The following is an 18,191-nucleotide window of genomic DNA, read 5'->3' as shown; positions in this document are numbered from 1 at the left end:
AATTGATCTCACCTTTGTAACTAAAGTATTAGACATGCTTCAACCCCAGATGACCAAGTCATTTTGTATACTGGCATCATCAAAGAAACCCATGTCAAACACTTACAAAGAGACTCTAACTGCAAACCTGCTGTATTCAGGTACCTACTCTGTGACATCTATACATTTCTTGGGCCAACTTTTCACTGATGAACACTTGATGATCAATTTAAAATCAGAAATTACTCCAAACGCAATACTGTGATCTGAGTTACTGGACTAAAATGCAACTTGGATGAAAATTGAGGTACTTTTCATAGGTTATTTGTACCAAAAATAAAACAAACAAAAAGAAACCCTAACTGTGCACAGATAGCACTGCTGAGTTAAAGGAAGACGCTGGAGTTTTTCTTGTTTGAACTCCTGACCATGATTAGAAACTTCACTTGGCAGCACAAATATATGATCTTGCTTGTTACTTGATACTGCTTTTTAAAACAATTTTACTGTGTACAAGGTAGACAGCAACAGTCTATAAGCCCATCCTATATTTCATATTACCGCACCAAAAGGGAAAGTGCCTGTGGCTGAGAGAAGGCTCTTACTGGGTTTCTGGTTCTGTGTGTTGTTGCTGTTTGTTTGCCTTGTTATACATATATATATACACACTAGTAAGAAACTGCTGTTCCTTTCCCCATATCTTTGCCTGAAAGCCCTGTAGTTTTGAAGTTATGATAATTTGGAGGGAAGGGAATCATATGTTCTTTCACAAGGGAAGTTCCTGCCTTCCATGGCAGACACCTGACTTTCAAACCAAAACACCTGAGGATGCTGCCAACAGTGCCTTCAGCTGACAGCTGCTGCTTAAAGATGTGCTATCCCGTTACCTAGCTGACCCTTTTGTGATTTCCTGAGCAGCCAGGATCACGAGAAATATCTGCTGAGTTAAAGATGATTTAATTCACACAGCAAATCTAGAAGGACAAAAATATAGAACAGGAAATTGCTGCCTTCAATTCCTACAACAGGCCCTATCATTTGATAATAAAGTAACCAGCATTCCTTTGCTTGACTGACTTCCAAACAGTTATTGCATAATCTGTTCCCTTGTTAGACCATGTGCAACACTAAGGAAAGAAAAGGCGGCAACTTCTGGTTAAATACTCAAGTTCTAGCGTGTCTTAAAAAACCACTACAACAACAAACAAGCTTCAATTGCTTTCCCAACAGTGAGTAAATGGTATAAACAGTCTTGTTTGTCCTTTGTGCATGGGATGAAAAGAAAATGAGGCTCAATTCCCTCAGCTGAAGCAGACCAGATGAAAAGCATAGGGAAAGATCAGATTCAGAAGACTCAAACTTTTTAATGTGCTGTACAGCCTGCAAGAAAGGGGAAACTGCAGAATATGTCAGTTATAATTTGGTATTACTTCCTCTTACAATATCATATTCTCTATTCATGGTGAGGTAAAGGGAATTTAATATCCATTCTAAACCCTTCTGTGGAGTAGACTTTGTTTGAGTTTGGGTGTAGCTTGCTTGAGCAAGTAAATATCCTTGTGACACTGTGAGAAGGATTATCCATGTGTAGGTGTTAAATGGTGCTCTTGGAGCACTGAGCTTTAATCACTTTGACAGCTTGTGTGTAGCTGTGGCTCTGCTGCCTGGAAACTTTCTTAAAAAGCTTGTCCAAACAACAACCAAATTAAAAGGTGCCTGTGTAGGAATAAATACAACTTCAATTTTTCTTGCAGTGTTCATTCTTTGAGAACACTTGTCATATTTTATCACAAAGTATGTTTTGAGACTAAACACAAAAGCCCCTAGCAAATGCAGAGGTTGTGTTAGTTCTAGTTGTTCACATGGACATAATGGGTAAGTTTAGACAGTTGTGCTATTGTTACTGATGAATATACAATATCTTCCCTCTACCTTAAATGCTACAGCTGATACCCAAGTAGGCCTGTAGGCATTAAAAGAGAAGGTGGAGACAATTTTAAGTTTTCTTTTGCACTGACAAATGGCATTTGCTATAGGCACGTTACCTGTGAATCTAATTCCAGATATTTAAATAGATGGTAGACCTTGACCTCTCATTCCTTCAGGCAGCTGGTTAGACAGGAACATTTAGGAAAACAGCACTGACTGCTGGGACCTGGATCTCTTAATGTTTTTGTCCTCTGTTCTCCTTTGAACACTGCCTGTTGCTTTTTAAAATTGATTGGAGGAGAAGAACCAGATGCAGTCTATCTAGAGATTCATAAAAATAACCAAAATTTAAGGACTTGATTTTTAATCAGGACACCTTTGGGGCCCTTCAAGAATTCTTCTCTGGCAATTACAGAAGATTGGTGAAAAAGCAATGGCAGGTCACAGGACTTGAACTACAACTAATGATAGCTGTTACTGAACGAGGCACAAAGGTGTAGCCCTGAGCAATGTACCTTTTAAAGCTGTGGCAGATCTGTGTGCAAGGTGACTACTTGTAAATCCACAAATTTGAGATTTAGATAAGCATTTAGCTTCTGCAAGCTCGGTTTCCTTGCTGAGGCTGTCACCACCACGGGACAGATCTCGGGTGACCAAGGGTTTTTGTGGCTCAGGCTGCTGTTGGTGCCACGTGGCTGGAAGTGCCTTGGGGTGGCACCTGCATCCCCGGGCACTGGGGAGGAGAAGCTGCATTGTACACTCCATACAGGAGGGCTCACCTGAACAGAGACTGAAATATATACTCTGAAATTCAAAATATGGTAAATAAATCAAATAGATCACCTGCTTTGCAAGAGGCACTGTGAGGGATTAGTTTCAAATGTTGGCAAGTACAAAGTTTAGGTGCTCTAATAGAAGATTATTTTTTTATTGTTATTCTGTTATTAACAAAGAGCAGTTTTGTGCATATGGTGACATTTCTTAGCGCTGGAGAACAGAAGACAAATACAAGAAGCAAAAAAATCTCCAAATCCAGGGGCTAGGTTTATCATTATCATTAACAGCTATCATTAGCTGTAATTCAAATCCTGTGACCTGGGGAGCTGTGTGAAAGTAGAGATGCCTTCTCACTGAAAGCCAGGCTCTGGGCAAGGATATGCTAATAAACTAGGTTTTAAACTAGCCCATAGACTTTGGTTGGAAAATTCTGTGACTGTATAAAACTTTGGAGTTTTATGAGTACTTCAGTTATTTTTTTTGTTGCAATGAAACAAGAAGAACCTTTTTATTTCTCAGAGAGAAACTGAATTTCTTTTTTCTGTACATGAGTTTATCCTACTTACAAAAAGCCCCTTAGATCTTTCTAGCTGGCAAATCATGTATAGTTTAGATTGCCTTTAATACATGAGAAATTGGTATTAGAATCTGGGCAAGCAAATTCCAAAAACTATGAACAGTAGGATATCTGTTGTGTAGTACTCCTAGTGGGTTGGAAAAATTTCCCCCCTTGTATATGAAATCCTATGTGAGAATATTGAATCAACCTTCTAAATAATTACAGTCAAAAGTTATAGATTATGTGTACTTATTTTTACTCTTATGATTCATTAGGAGATATTGTATTTGATACTGTTGTCTTTTTACATAGGCTGTTTGCCCCTAAAAATAAGACTTCTAAATGGCTTTTGTGTTCTTTTTTTTTTAGTTTTACTGCTGAGACCTGGGTGAAATGGCCCAAAGAAAAATTTTCAAGCTCTTCAAGGAGCAGCCTACGAACTCACAGAATTGGAACTTCCTACAACAATCATGTCATCAAGGCAAGCCCAAAACTTAAATAAAACACCTAGAGCTACAGGTACTACAGAAACAAGTCTTAAGGGTAAAATAGATTTAATGCCTTTTTGTGTTATTATTTGCTGCTTGCAGTTACACACTCTGTTCTGATCGTCTGATTGATTTTACTAGTATAATTCATGAAATTATCAGGTATTTTATGTATTGCAGCATGGCAGCTTTTCTAAAACCATTCTTTTTGAGCATATCTGGCATATAAACAATTCTGCTGATCCTAGCTGGTTGTATAAGTTACTCTCTCATTAGAATTAAGGACTTCATTTTGACCTGTTTAATTTATTGCTCTAAGAAAATGTTAAAGGGTGTGCTATTGACAGTCTCAGCTTTTATTTTCTTGACTTTTGAGTATGACATTGTGTCAATATTATGCTTTATAGAAAAACTCCTCGTAGTGGCTTTACTTAACTATAAAGCCTTCGAAGAGGGGATACAACTATAAAATGGAAAAAAAGCACTTAGGTTTTTCTCAGGAAGGGAGCTGGAGAGGCTCATGACCTGGTAGCAAAGAAGCTCCTTTGAGGAGAGCATTTTGTGTCCCGTTGAACATGGGTGCCCCCGTGTGTTGTGTGTGCTGACAATGCACAGCCTTGTGGCTTGTGTCAGTAGGCCTTTTTTTAGCCAAAACAAATGTTTGGAAGTTTCACCACATTTGAATAATAGAACTGGAGACCAATCTTCATCCATCATTTGTTATGGCGCAAGAATTCCAGGTAAGCTCATTTCAAATACTGAGTTATGTGGCTTCAAACACAAGCTGTGTCCTGTGATAAACTTCCATTAAATAGTTAGTCTATATTACAGTGTTGTTGGTGCTTTATAGTGATTTCCGGAGTGACCAGATTAATCAGAAGTATTGCAGAAGTTTCTTTTAGTGGCTTGGATGAATTTTTTCTGAATTCTTGTTGTGTTGATGTGGTCACTTCAATAATTTGGAGGAGTAGACCGTGGAATGCTGCCATGGTCCTGCCCCGCTCACGGGCTGCAGTTTCCCACCCCTGCGTGTCCCTGCTGCTGTAGTTTTCCATTGAGGCTGTTTTTCTGGGAACACCCTTGAAGCCAGATCGCTAAAGTCACCAGAGTTAAAAACCCCTGAAATTGCTGGAGAGCTGCGGTCTGTGGAGGATGCGTGAGACAATGACCCGCGAGCTGCCTTTGCAGGAATAACAAATGCTGGAATGTGGCCTGGATTCCCTGCTGGGCACTGACGGAAATGCTCACAGGGCAGTTTGTTCATTTGTTCTAAGGCACTGAATAAGGTTATCCTTGTTATGACTGCAGCTATGGCAAGAAGGCACAGCAAAGCCTCCAAAGGGTGTCACTTGTGTTCTCAATCCAAACAATCAAATACTTTAACTCCCTCTGGAAGTGGAGTTAGTCTTTCCTGTCTGTGGAACTCAATGCAGAAAGGTGCAGAAGTCTGGTTTAGAGGAAAGCCCTCCTTTGAATTTCAGTGTGATCAGGAACATGTGAATTAGATGGTTACAAGAAAACAGAAATCCACTGACAACAAAAAAATAATAAGTGACAGAGCTTAGTGGGAAGAAACAAATCCCCTGACTGCCTGTGAGATGTCTGTGACAGCTTTTGCCATGGGTCAGCCCGCTGGGATATCTTGATTTAGGAGGAGTGCAGGCATCTTCTGCTGCAGTTTCATCAAGCAGTGTTAGCTCTCTTTTTGTGTATTCCCATTGCAGGCTGCTATGCATTGTCTGTGACACTATTTACTGTGATGACTGTCCTGTCAGCATTTCATCTGGAAAGCAGTTTATTGGAATAAATGAATCTCTTGCATTCTCTGCTCTCTCTCAAGTGGTATCAATAGTTTTGTTGGCAGTAATAGATTTTCTAATACTCATCATGATCCAGCTAAGGAATTGGTTGTTCTTCAAGTATCTCTCAAACTTCTGTGAATTTTCTGAAGTTTTGTTTTAAATGCTTGTTTCAAGTTCATATTTGGACATGTAGAAATAATGTTTACTTAGAAATAACATTACTAAAAACAACAATTGGGCAATTAGTTACTCTTACCAGGAATATATTTTACTTCTGAAAAAAAAATTAAACTTTTTTCAAATTACTAGTATGCTTTGGCTGCCTACTGAATTGTAGCTGCTATGGAAAATTCCAGGAAAAGGTGTAAAATGATGAGTGAAAAATGTCAAGGGTAATATTGGTTTAATGTGATTTCATTCATACGTTTCTATCCAAAAATGTCTCTTTAGACCATCTGGGAGTTCTGCTGTTGAGTCATGTTAGCCCTTTCTTTTTCACATTTAGTCCATTTTATTTGTACTTCCCAAGTCTATTTTATTTTTCTCATTTTCTTTTACCCTGCTGGTTTGCTCTTTCTTGGCTTTATTTTTAATTAGTTAAACATAAGTGGCCTTTGACATAGCAAAGATTATGAAAACAGTGGGACACTGGTTACTGCTTTGAAAGAGTAAGGCAAATATTTTTGTGTTTGTTCTCCTTTGTCTGTTACCTCGCTCCTGGGGTTGTATTGTCAGTGAGTGAAGTAAAAGAGCCACTTGAAGGGGGAAAGGGAGTTTATTTGGAATCTTTCTGTGTATTATGGCCAGAAGCCCTAATAAATCTTGGTTCCAGTGTGCTATGCAAAGCCACAAATGTGTAATGAGAACATCTGAAGTTTACAGCATGAAGCATTCTGACAAACCAGACCTGGCAGGGAGATGATGTTTTAACAGGGAGGTGATATTTAATTTTATACAGACCAACCACCAGAGATTTTGAGCCAGCATCTAATCATGTTTATCATCTCTTGAAAATCTGTCCTCTTACAATGGGAGCTCCTATATGGACACTGGCCTGCTGGAAAGCTCTCCTTTTATAGTCATTTGATGGTCAGAAGGAGATGGTGGTGGTGAGATCTGAAAGTGTTTCCTGGCTTTGGTGCCAGTCCAGCACTGTAAGCTTGAGAATTTACCCTTTCACTCACTTCAGACCTTGTCAGGTCCAGTTCCAAATGTGGTCAGGCTGTGCATGTCTGGTCTCCATTTGAGATTTGTGTTGTATTTAATTTGAAACTCCAGAATTGCATGATAACCAGAGCTGGTGGCAACTGGGATGGCTGATTCTGTTGTAAATAATGAAGGTGTGCATACTGTTCCCTTGCTTGACTTATACCAGAAGTTATTAATGAAGTTCTGCTAGTTCAAGTAAAATTCAAGTTTTGTCTAAAGGAACATGCAAAATAGTTACAGAATCCCGCATCTGTCTCTACATTTCTCTGTAATGGGAACCAGTTAGCCCCGAAGAGATAAAGATAATCCCTTGGAGATTTTTCAGAAGATACAAAATCTCTCCCTGGTTGCCTTCCTAGAAAAGGCTCTTTGGGACTTAATCATTGCTACTTGTCACAGGGGGGAAGTATGACTGCCTGCTGACTTGCATAAAGGGGTCTTTACAGATTGTTCAGAGAAGCTGTAGTTGAGAAAATTTAAAGTCAGGTTGGATGGGGCTCTGAGCAACCTGATCTAGTTGAAGATATTCCTGCTCATTGCAGGGGGCTTGGGATGAGATGAGCTTCAAAGGTCCATTCCAACCCAAAGGATTCTATGATTCTGTGGTGTTTGGAATTCAGTCTGCTGAAACACAGCAGGTCTATTTCTGGTGACCACAGAAAGGAGAGTTTTCCTTCTTCCAGCTGGACATTCCTCCATTCTGGGAGATTAAACATTTGAAGTATAACTCATGGTCTTCCACACCTTGAACACAATCCAGCACTACTTGAACAAGACTGGAAATAAGCATCTGCTTCAGAAAATAACAGGATTCACAGGTTGTATATGTGAAAATGTACACAAGGTGTATGGTGGATTGCTAAAATGGGAGGCTTTCATTCATCAGCAGCAATACATTCTGATCTGTTTGGGACTCAGTCACAGTATGTCAGTGTGGACTCTGCTCACTGGGCTTTAAAATCCAGGGTGGGATTTGAGTTCTACTTCTGGGAAGACCTTGAACTGGTAAATTCTGCTGCTAGTCAGCATATTGAGTTTTAAAAGTTTCAAGCAGTCAGCTGTCCTCCTATTGTGAGTAAAAGCAAGGTGGTGTACAGAAGTTGAGCACTTCATGTTTAGTTCCATGGAAATGTTTATCTTCTGATAAAGCATTCTCCATGAAGGAAGGCTGTTAACAGAAACAGCGATTCAACTTACAAAGCTTTCCCTGTTGCAGAAGCAAAATTCTTAGAACATCCAACCTTTAAGCTGTTTAAATAATTTTATATTTAAGCTCCACACTTGGAAGATTACAGAAGTGACAGCTAAAATCAAAGGCAGTACAGCCAATAGGAAAACAATTGTTTTTTCAGTAGTGATCAACGACAGCCAATGACACACCTTTCAGGATATTTTAAGGTATTTAGCAATGTGGGCTAGGAAGATTAAGCAAGGATGCAGAGGTAACAAGCATCTTTACTGGTCCTGTTCATTCCATTCAAACATAGTCAATATTGTCCTGTGTCTCCCATTAAAACAATCTGAAGGAAAACAGAGGCTGAGTTTGGAATCAATCCTTTAGAAATATCACTGCACCAGGAATTGGTGAGATTATTAGCAGCTTGGTATTAGTCATGCACAGTTGGAATTCTGCACATTAGCAATGATGTGTTCTATGTAGAAGGAAAGCAAGTGATGACAACGTAAGAAAAGGTAGCAAAAAGGCTTTGCCTTGATTTGTTCTGGCTACCATAAAAGGTGACATGGAATAATGTATGTTTGGGGCATACATGCTTGAATTAAGTAGGACATAATGTTGTCCTGAACAAACAGATGAAACTTAAAAAGAAATTCCACAAATAACTTTGAAAAAATGGACAGTGCCTTTTAAATGATAAAGGGCTTCGCTTACAGGGTTGAAAATACAAAATAGTTGACATTTAAAATGTCAATAGCTTTGGTGTTTACCAAAGAAGTTCTGACATTTTAATAGTGGCCATTTGAGCTTTTATTTGTTGTTAATGCCTCACTTAAATTCTTTTAGCAAATTATTGGTGATCTGGTCATCTCTGAGAAGTGGCATCTTTTGGAACTAGTGCTATTGGGGGAACAGAGATCTTAACTTTTGTTCATACTCAGTGAAATGAGGTCAGCCAAAGATGGGCACTTATTTCCTACTGCTTGCATTTGCATTTTGCTCTGGACAGGTAAGAGAACTGAGCAAGAGGTAATTTCTTTTTTTTTTTTTTTTTCCCTGAAAATGTGGATGAAAACCTTTCTTTAATGATCCTTAATGATCTTTAAAATGCATCTTGACATCAGTGTTAGGGATAAATTCATGATGTTTATTGACACTGCAGAGTCTTCTGAAACTATTTTAGAAGATGAGAGTTAAGATTTCCCTATTTAGAACTTAATCTATACCCAATTATTCAGTGCTTTATGACCGCTAATGGAGAACTCATATTAAAAGTTTTTCTATACCATAATCTTAATGTATATAACTGAGCTGAGCTAACACTTCCATTAGGGAGATATTGAAATAATTAATTTGGTGCCATTCTCACTTCCAATGCGTGTGCTTGTTTTGCATAAACTTCTAATGCAGTCTGCAGTATCTCCTGTGTGCTTGTTTTAGCTCATCTAAATAAAAAGTCTGGTGTGAGGATCCATTCCACAGAGTTTCATATCTACATCATATGCACAGTAAAAGGAATCCCCATCCCCAGTTTCATAGGGTGAAGTGAAACAAAGTACACGTGAATGCCTTTTGGCTGAAGAAAACTGTGTAGCATGGCTTGCCAAAATATACTTATTCTCCATGAAATTCTGCTGGCTTGCAGCTTTTTCTGTAGAATGAAGAATTTCTGTGAATGCATGGTATATTTTGGTTGTTGCTATTCTTGGCTCTCTTCATAAAAGAAACAACATAAGCTATTACTGCTATTTATAAAAGTACTTTGTGACCCAATGCCATAGTGTTGAAGAGTTTTTAATCCAAAAGTTTAACTGCAGCAGAACAAAAGCTGATAATGGCAAATCTGTTTTTAATTTAAAAACGCCTATTAAAATTCATTGATGTAGAACTAATATGAGAAACCAATTAGATTGCTCTCAAAACTTCCAAAATGCTAAATGTAAGTTTAAGCTTTTTTTTAAAAATGTGATTTAAAAAAAAAATTCTGGATATTTTATCTCTTTTGTTATAACTCAGAGTTTTATTCAGAGCTTGTTAAGACATTGGAATTCCTTACTGGGACACTGCCAAATGAACTCATTTGCCTCACTTAAGTGGAATATGTGGTGGGAATTTTCTGGCTTCTGTACCTGCAGAGATGAGTAAGGTTCTTTAGCTGTGCTCAACAAATAGGTTTATATTGGATCTTACAATATTTCAGTCTTCAGAAGGAAATCCCTCATGAAATTTAGGATGGTGGTTTTTTCCCTATGAGGTAAAAACTATTCAATAAGGGGCCTGTGCCAAACCTGTCTCTGTTTCCATGGACAGAGGGATTTATTCTGGTTTCTATTCTCTGGCATGTCGGTTCACTGTGTGTCTTGAACATTGCATCAATAACTTGAATTAAAAGGTGTGTGAATGATGAAATAAACGTGATGGTTTCCATTTTACTTCTTGAATGCTGTTAGAAAAGGGGAGCAAACACTGAAGGGCAGCAGCTGTATCTGTTTTCCTGCTCAGACTCAATAGAAGCTCCTGTAACCCAAAATGCTGAAGCAGTTCCTTGATTCCATTCAGTGCCATGGAAGACTCGTTCCTGCTAAGGAAAATGGAAGCAATGTACTTCTGAGGACTGAGGTAATCTGAGCAATTCATTTCTTTTGAGATCTTTATTTCTATTCTATCATCAGGGCCAAACATTCTACTGCAGCTAAATGTGTTGGCTATGGCAGAATGTGAATAAAATTAATAATTACTGATGATTTTGCCCCTGCAAAAGACCAGCTGCAGTATGTGAGGATTATGTATGAAAAGGGCAAGACAGAGTTTGGCTTACTTCACTGTGGTCTTATCCTGACGTAGGGAGCTGTTATGTACAATGAAAGTCCTTACCAAAACTCTGTTTGATGTTTGATTTCTATGTTTCCTGTTCTGCCAAATTAAATGCATTAAGTAAGAGACACTTGGGGATGAGCAAGGGGCTGTGTCTGTGTGTTCAGTGTCAGGAGAGGAAGATCATTCACAACCATCTCCCAAGGAAAAAGCTGTAACTGAATCTCTTCATTCTGCTCCTCCCTTGATGATGCTATCTCTCACTTGTCCGAGCTGTGGGGAAGCCAGTGCTGCACTGTAGGTGTGAGTACATGGTTATAAAGGGAACAGATAGAGATGGAATTGAGTAACTTCCATGGACCATGGTTTTGCACACACTAATTGTGCTGTGTCAGTGGCCTTGAAATGCTGCTGGAGCACTGCGGTGCCTGCAGGTTTTCCCAGCAGCTTCAGTCTGTGTCATGGAAAGATTAATGCTGTGAGACTCATGACATAAGAGTATAAGCTGGCCTCATGTGCCCCGTGATGACTCTTGGAATTGGTAGATAAGCTTGCTCTCCAGCTTTCTTGTTTTTAATGAGCAATTATCTTCCTGCAGGATCCTGCAAATAGTGCAGTGACTTCTCAGCAATGCAGAGGGGCTAAAATGGTGTCCTTTTATGGCAATGTCTTCGATGTGAGGCAGTTTTCAGGGACTTTCAGGGACTTGGTGTTGGAAGATTATTGCTGCTGCTACAGTGGATCACACAGGCAAGGGTCCTTTTTGTCTTTGGCTGTAAAATCTAGAAGGAAACCAAAAAGACCTTGAAGCAAAGTCCTGGTGACATTAACACCTACATGTCCTACTGATGGCAGGGAAAAGGGAGAGCCAGCCTATTCCACCAGCCAGAAAGTGAACACAGCAGCTCTAATGGACTCTTACATTTTCAAAAAGCCTGAATCAGACCAAACCCTCTAGAACTAAAGTTCTGCTTATAAAGACTCATAGAACTGAGGAGATTTTGGTATGAGGGGACTGAATTTTGAAAAGGAGTTTTCATTTTCAGCACGCTTCTGTCTTCTTTAAAGCCATACCTTTTTGCATTATTATTTTTTTTTACTTCAGTTTGGATATAATCAGTCTGAAGTAGGAAGGTTTATGCTTAGTTTTATGTGCATTTTTGTATTCATATTATTTGTTTGATGCAGAAGTGCTTATCTCCACACTAAATTAGTCTTATTTGTTTTAAAATCCTTTCTTCATTCAAAAAAATTACAAAACATTTGAAGGATACAGACTGTTTCCATTTAAAAACATCATGTGCCTGCAAATCTTGTAATATCAATTGATTAGATTTTGTCTGCCTTTATGGATACAGTGTTAAAGTTCTTTTCAAAACTAAATATTGTATTTTTGTGACTAGTGCTGTGGATTCTTTTCTTGATAACTGCATCATATGAGATTTTGTCTGCTATATAAAATACACATTTAGTTGTGAAGACTTCAAAATCTTGGGAGATGGGAGGAAATTCCTGTAGCAAGATCTAAGAAATCTAAAAATATTTCCTTGTTTGCTGATGTTTTCTCACAACTCTCTTCTGCTGGGTGTCTGGTATTTGTTTAAACACTCTTTGCCCTTGTAGTGGGTACGTAGTTGAGTGAGCAGGCAGCACTGCTGTGATCTGTTTGGTAATAAATACAACTTGTTTAGAAGTCACATTTGTTTGAGGAATCATTTCACCTGGAGCCTGCAGGAATACCTATGGGTTTTGCTTTTACAAAATGTACCTTTTGCTCTAATAGCTTTAAAATAGACTGAGCTGGAAGCTTTCCTACCTGACTGAGCTCTTGTCTTGGGTGTCAGTGCATCCCTTCCTTAAATATGAGGAACTGAACTGGTCTAAACTCAACCATATAAAACATTTGAGGTGCTGATAAAATGGCTTTGGGCTTTTACATTTTGCATTATTAGAGGAGTCAAGTTTAACCCTGAATAGAATGATCCTGTTCTAGTCTTGTTTTCCTGAAGGTGCACTGTTCCCAGCCTATTAAGGATGTCAGCAATGCTGGGTAGAGGAGGGTTTTTGAATAATCCACCAAGAGAAAGGCACTGATGGGATATGAGAATAATCTTGCATAAACTGCTATATAGGTGACCATCAGAGCTGGCAGAAAAGGCATAGTGAGGAACTGGAATGTAGGATTTAAAGCTTATAAAAAACTTTGTGTGTTTGAACACAAAATTATCTGCTGAATTGCAAGGGGCATTTAAAATGTCAGAACTCATGTGAGCTGTGACACCCACTTGTTTTTTAGCAGCTCTGGCAGTGAGGTTTGTGGGGATGGATGCTGAGACCCTGTTAAGGCCAGGAGAGTTGTTGCCATAGTTGAAGTTGGGAGATACTTCTTACTGACCCAGTGCTCGTGTTCAGCTCCACACTGGCAGATAGGCTTTATCTCAGGATAAACCTCAGTGTAACTCAGAGGCAAATTCATCCATGAGGTGACTTCATTGAAGTCAGTGAGTTACAACAGCCCACAGGAACATTCAGCACAAAATTAATTTCTGTGTAACTAATGAGTTTTATTACAGAGGTAGATTAACATGACTCTAGTTTTTAAATCCATTATCTATTATTTTCTTGTCTTCTCAGCTCTGTTTACTCCAACAGGAGCTGTAATTCTGGTCAACAGTAAGCAGTGTGTCTCTATGGCAACTTTCAATAAAAGAATTATTTATTTGTACACACACATACTTTTTGTACCTCATTTATACCGTAAGTGAGATGTCTGAATCACTGGAAAAAAGATTTACAGTTCTATCTTTTTAAATAAATTAAACTCTCCCCTTTACAGGCCCACCAAGGGACCATACTAAGCAATTGAGGCCTGTGCACACAGGAAGATGTGCTGTAGGAATGTTAGATCTGGGTGGGGCCATAAACACTGATTCTTTACTAAACACCTCTAAGTTCAGAGACATCAAGTGTGTACATCATTTTCCTTTTTAATCTTTGGAATTTGAATGAACTTAACAAACGTATTATAGGTTAATATATTTGCAAATATATGGAAAATATTATTATCACCTCCAATTGTATGTGAGGGAAGAGCAGTGTTGCCCAAGTAGAAGGCTGCAACTGAAATGAATCAAGAATAGCAGGTGTGTACAGTATATTAATGAGAAAAGCTAAGAAGTTGAATTAAATTCACTGTTTTTTTTCTTTGGAGGTTTCAAAGAACTGTTATGAATATGCTGATTTCTGTTAGGGAATTTAATGCCACAGCATTTGTTTTATAGGGGAAGAATAAGACATGGCAGGATAACCTAAAGCTGTACCATGAGCCTGAATGTTCCTTCTAGTAACATTTTGGACTGTAGTGATGTGGAAATCGCATAGTTCTTACACCATGTCAAAAAAAAATGAAAAATCTTTGTACTTTTAGGTATTTCATTGTTTTATTTACCACCAAATTTTGGTATGACTGGGATATGTTAGAAAGGAGTGCTTCCTGAGGAGAAAAGCATTTATTTTTTTATTGCTCAAAAACTCTTTGCCTCTAGATATTGTTGTCTAAATAGTTTTTGTAATAAAAAGCCCCAGTAGGTCATGTCAGGCTTGTTTATTATCATTACTCCTGAAGTTTTTTGGTGTTGTTTCCATGAAAGACAGCCAGTGTCACAAAAAGCTGTGGAGCCCTATGGTGCTTAGGAACCTTGAAAATGAGTCAGCCTGAAATAATTTGTAACAGACAACCAATGCTCTATTTTCCAAATATGTGAAAACTATTAGCAGTTGCTGCACAAGTTAATTTGACATTTAATTGCATGGTATTTGTCTGTGAGCCAGAAAAATATATAGAGCAGGCTTTGTTTATTGTGATGCTATGCACCAAAAGCATGTGCATAACAGCTTACCCCTAGCATGAACACCAACTTTCCAGCAATGACTTTTCTTTTGGGAATCCTACTCTGGGGTGCAGCTGCAACTTTTTAAAATATTTTGCTGTGTGAGAAATAACACGTGGCCTGGCTTACGTATAGTTGGCAAAACATGGAGAAGAAGATGTATGAGTTCAAGTAAATTGTCAGGTTCAAGTCTCTGATGTTATTTTCCCCATGTATATATGTTTCTTACACAGCTGTGATGCTGTGTCTGAGGCGGCAGAAGTCACAATGTTTGTGCACCTTGCACATCAAGATAAAGGGATTAAGAGGTGTTGTGAGGCTGGTTTTAGTAGCAGCCCCAAGTTACTCCTGTTCTTCCTTCTTGATGTGCCAGCTGTGCCCCAAGAGCCTGTGACAGCATCTGAATTCAGAGAGGATTACTGCCAGTGCTCCTTTTTGGGGCAGTAAAACCATTCTGCAGCTCAGTGCAGCCCTTAGTGGTTCAGTTGTCTTCATGCCTGTGTAGAAGTTTTATTTACCCAGAACAGATTGGTCACTTTTACAGGTTTTAGTTGTTCTTGTGTTTCAGATTTGCTTGCCAGGTCAGAGGCTTGAAATTCTTTGCCCATGTATAGCAGGAGTGCATTTTCTTTCCGTGTTTCTAAACCCTTTAAACATTTTAATCTGTTGACTTGGGAACAATTAATAATGTTTTGGTAATAAATTTGGATATATATTTGACAAGAAAAGCACTATTTATAAAAAATATACTACGTTGTCCATCATAAACCTTATTTATAAATGGTTGAGGCATTTTTCTTAGAGAATGCAGTCTAGTATTACTAAGATGAGGAAAGGAAAGCTTCCTTTTAGAATTCTAATAGTGCTGTTCCAGATTAAATAAAAAAGGAAAAAAAACGCACTTTAGCAAAAACTAATAAAAATCTTTGATCTGCTTGTTACCACAATTACATGTCAATAACCTGGTGCTTGTATAGACCAGGAGACATTTTCTGGGCATTTATATGTGGGGGTTTTTTTCGGTGGTCCTAAATTATTCTGTAGGAATACCGACATATGCCATTAGTAGAAAGGGAATTCTCCCCTCAGGGCCTTTTTCCAGTCTGTGAGCCAAGAACTCGCAACTTTCATGTTTGCAGAAATTTGTAAGTCCAAAATTTTATGTTGAGTTCTAGTGGATGTTCATGGCAGATGTTTCCCTGCATTTGCTATGCCCTCATTTTAGTTGTCTGTGTGACCACTTCAGGGGAGATTGGCTGTTTGAGGAATGGCTGAATGAGAATTTTCTGCAGATCCTCTGAACACCTTCACTAGATAAATCCAGGTATGATCACACAGTTGAATCTGGGCATATTCCTGGGCTGATAGTAAATGAAATTATTGCTGCTGTGGAAACTGTTTGAAATGACGGAAGTGCCCTCTCTAGGGATAATGGAAGCTGTGATTGATGGGTTTGAGTTTATAGTTTATTTTAGCCAGGTTTAATACAAGAATTTTCTCTTGGCAGAAACATGCATCAATCTAGTTGGCACTGGTTGGGCACAGAAAGTAAATAAACAAGGACTAAGAGACATGTATTACTCTACACACTTGAATCACAATAGAGATGGAATTGGAATAAAGTGTCTTCCAAGAGCTGGAGATAGCTGGAACAGCAGCTGAGGGTTATTTACAAAGTTATTTTTATGGTAGTCCTCTCATAAAGAAATTTCCTATAAATCAGCACATTGCATTGCTTGACATCAGGCTACTCTTGGTTTTTTTGTATGTTGTAGGCATGTCTATAAGCTATACTAATAATTATATATAGGACAAACACAGTAGGAACTTCAGCATCAGGAATTACTTTTCTTGCTTGAATATTTCTTAACTGCCTTAAATTTGGTGTGATATTTGATGTTTAATATTAATAAATCATGGAAAAGACCTGTACAAGGATCAAAATAGTGTGAGTGATTATACTTTTTCCTGCTGGAAGGTATTTGACATGTTTTTATACATCTTGAAAACATTCAAGCAAGAGCAGATGGAAGTTTTTGAGAATGGTGGCTTTTAGATCAGGAACCAGACAGATTAATGTTATGTGAATTAGATTAGAGTCCAAATTGTCTGAATGAGTTTGTTACCAGACGTCTAACCAAAGTGTGTTTTTTCCTCTGGAATTGGATTAAACTGTCACAGTCACAGCAATTATGCTGTGGTTTATGGGAAGTTTACTGACTTTAATTATTGAAATAAATTTTAAGGAATTCTGTAAGTTTGGCCCTTTGTCACACCAGATAGCAGCAGGTGTTTGGAAGGAAATCAGCTGGCTAAAGAACTGTTGAAAAGCCAGATTTGCCCAAGTATACGGTCATTTTTGAGAACGGATCATAGTAAAACTCCAGAAGACCTATGAAACCTCTTGAATAATTCTAAGAGATATTTTTCTAATTTTTACAGTTTGTTCACATCAGTTTGTTTTTTTTTTTTTAATTTCTGTGTTGGAAATGAAGTCTTGGAAATTAGGAAGTACTGAGTGGTACTTGTTACCACCCTGATGCATTTGTTCTAGCCAGGTAATGGTTTATTCTGATTGCTTACAAAAAATATTAAATATCAGAAATAAAGGAAAAAATATCCACAAATAAAGGACAAAAATCCCTGGGAATGTCTGACAATCTCTATGGGGTTCTTATCTAGGATTTTGTCTCAAGGTATAGCAAGTAGAGATTTAAATGAGGATTATGCAAATGTACATCATGAGTAGAGTTGTTTCAAGCCCAATACAAGTAGCAGAAAAACCAATGAAGGTAATAGTGATAACTTTCTTCTGATGTTGTGCATGGAACAGTATTTTGTATGTGCAATCCAGTAAACGTCCTTATGGGTCATTATTTTGTATTTGGTCCAGAAAGGGGAATATAGCATGAGGATCCAGTCAAAATTGTCTAACCTTCTCTGGCATCTGTATTTATTCTATAAAACATATTTTGGTCTTAGCAAATAACTGAGCAGAAGTTAGCTATTCAACAGACCTAAAAGGATTATTTTTTTCTGAAATTGTAGCAAGGTGTTATGAAGAACGAAGCAGTAAATAATATCTGCCCTACTTTGTAAAAATAAATATTCTGAATCAAAATATTGGAAGAGTTAGCTTAGGTTTTTTGACAGAGGTTCTAACTCCTTGCCAAAAAATACAGCCTGTTTTACACAGTATTATCTCAAAAGCTTTGTTAGCCTGAGATCCTCATTTGGTCAATACTAATATTAATCTTATGAAGACTGAGGTTGCTAACAAAATAGTCAAAAAAGTCTATTCTGGTGTAGCCATAGCATGTGTAGGGGGTTGAAGACATTCCTGGAAATCAGGCTGGTATTGCTGATGGATGCTGATGATGGCAAATGAAAAGTCACAGTGAACACTTGTTTGTCATGGGCTAGAACATAATTCACGGGAAAATGAAAGATGTCTCTTGAATACAGGAAACGTCTGAGAATTCTTTAGGTCAGGTCCTGCATAGTGCCAAAAGAGGTCCTTCAAGGGGAATTACTTGGATCAAAACATCTACAGGAGGTAGTGAGGTG

This window comes from Prinia subflava, chromosome 13 (assembly GCF_021018805.1).
Source record: "Prinia subflava isolate CZ2003 ecotype Zambia chromosome 13, Cam_Psub_1.2, whole genome shotgun sequence".
Taxonomy (NCBI): Eukaryota; Metazoa; Chordata; class Aves; order Passeriformes; family Cisticolidae; genus Prinia; species Prinia subflava.
This window is presented reverse-complemented; position numbering follows the sequence as displayed.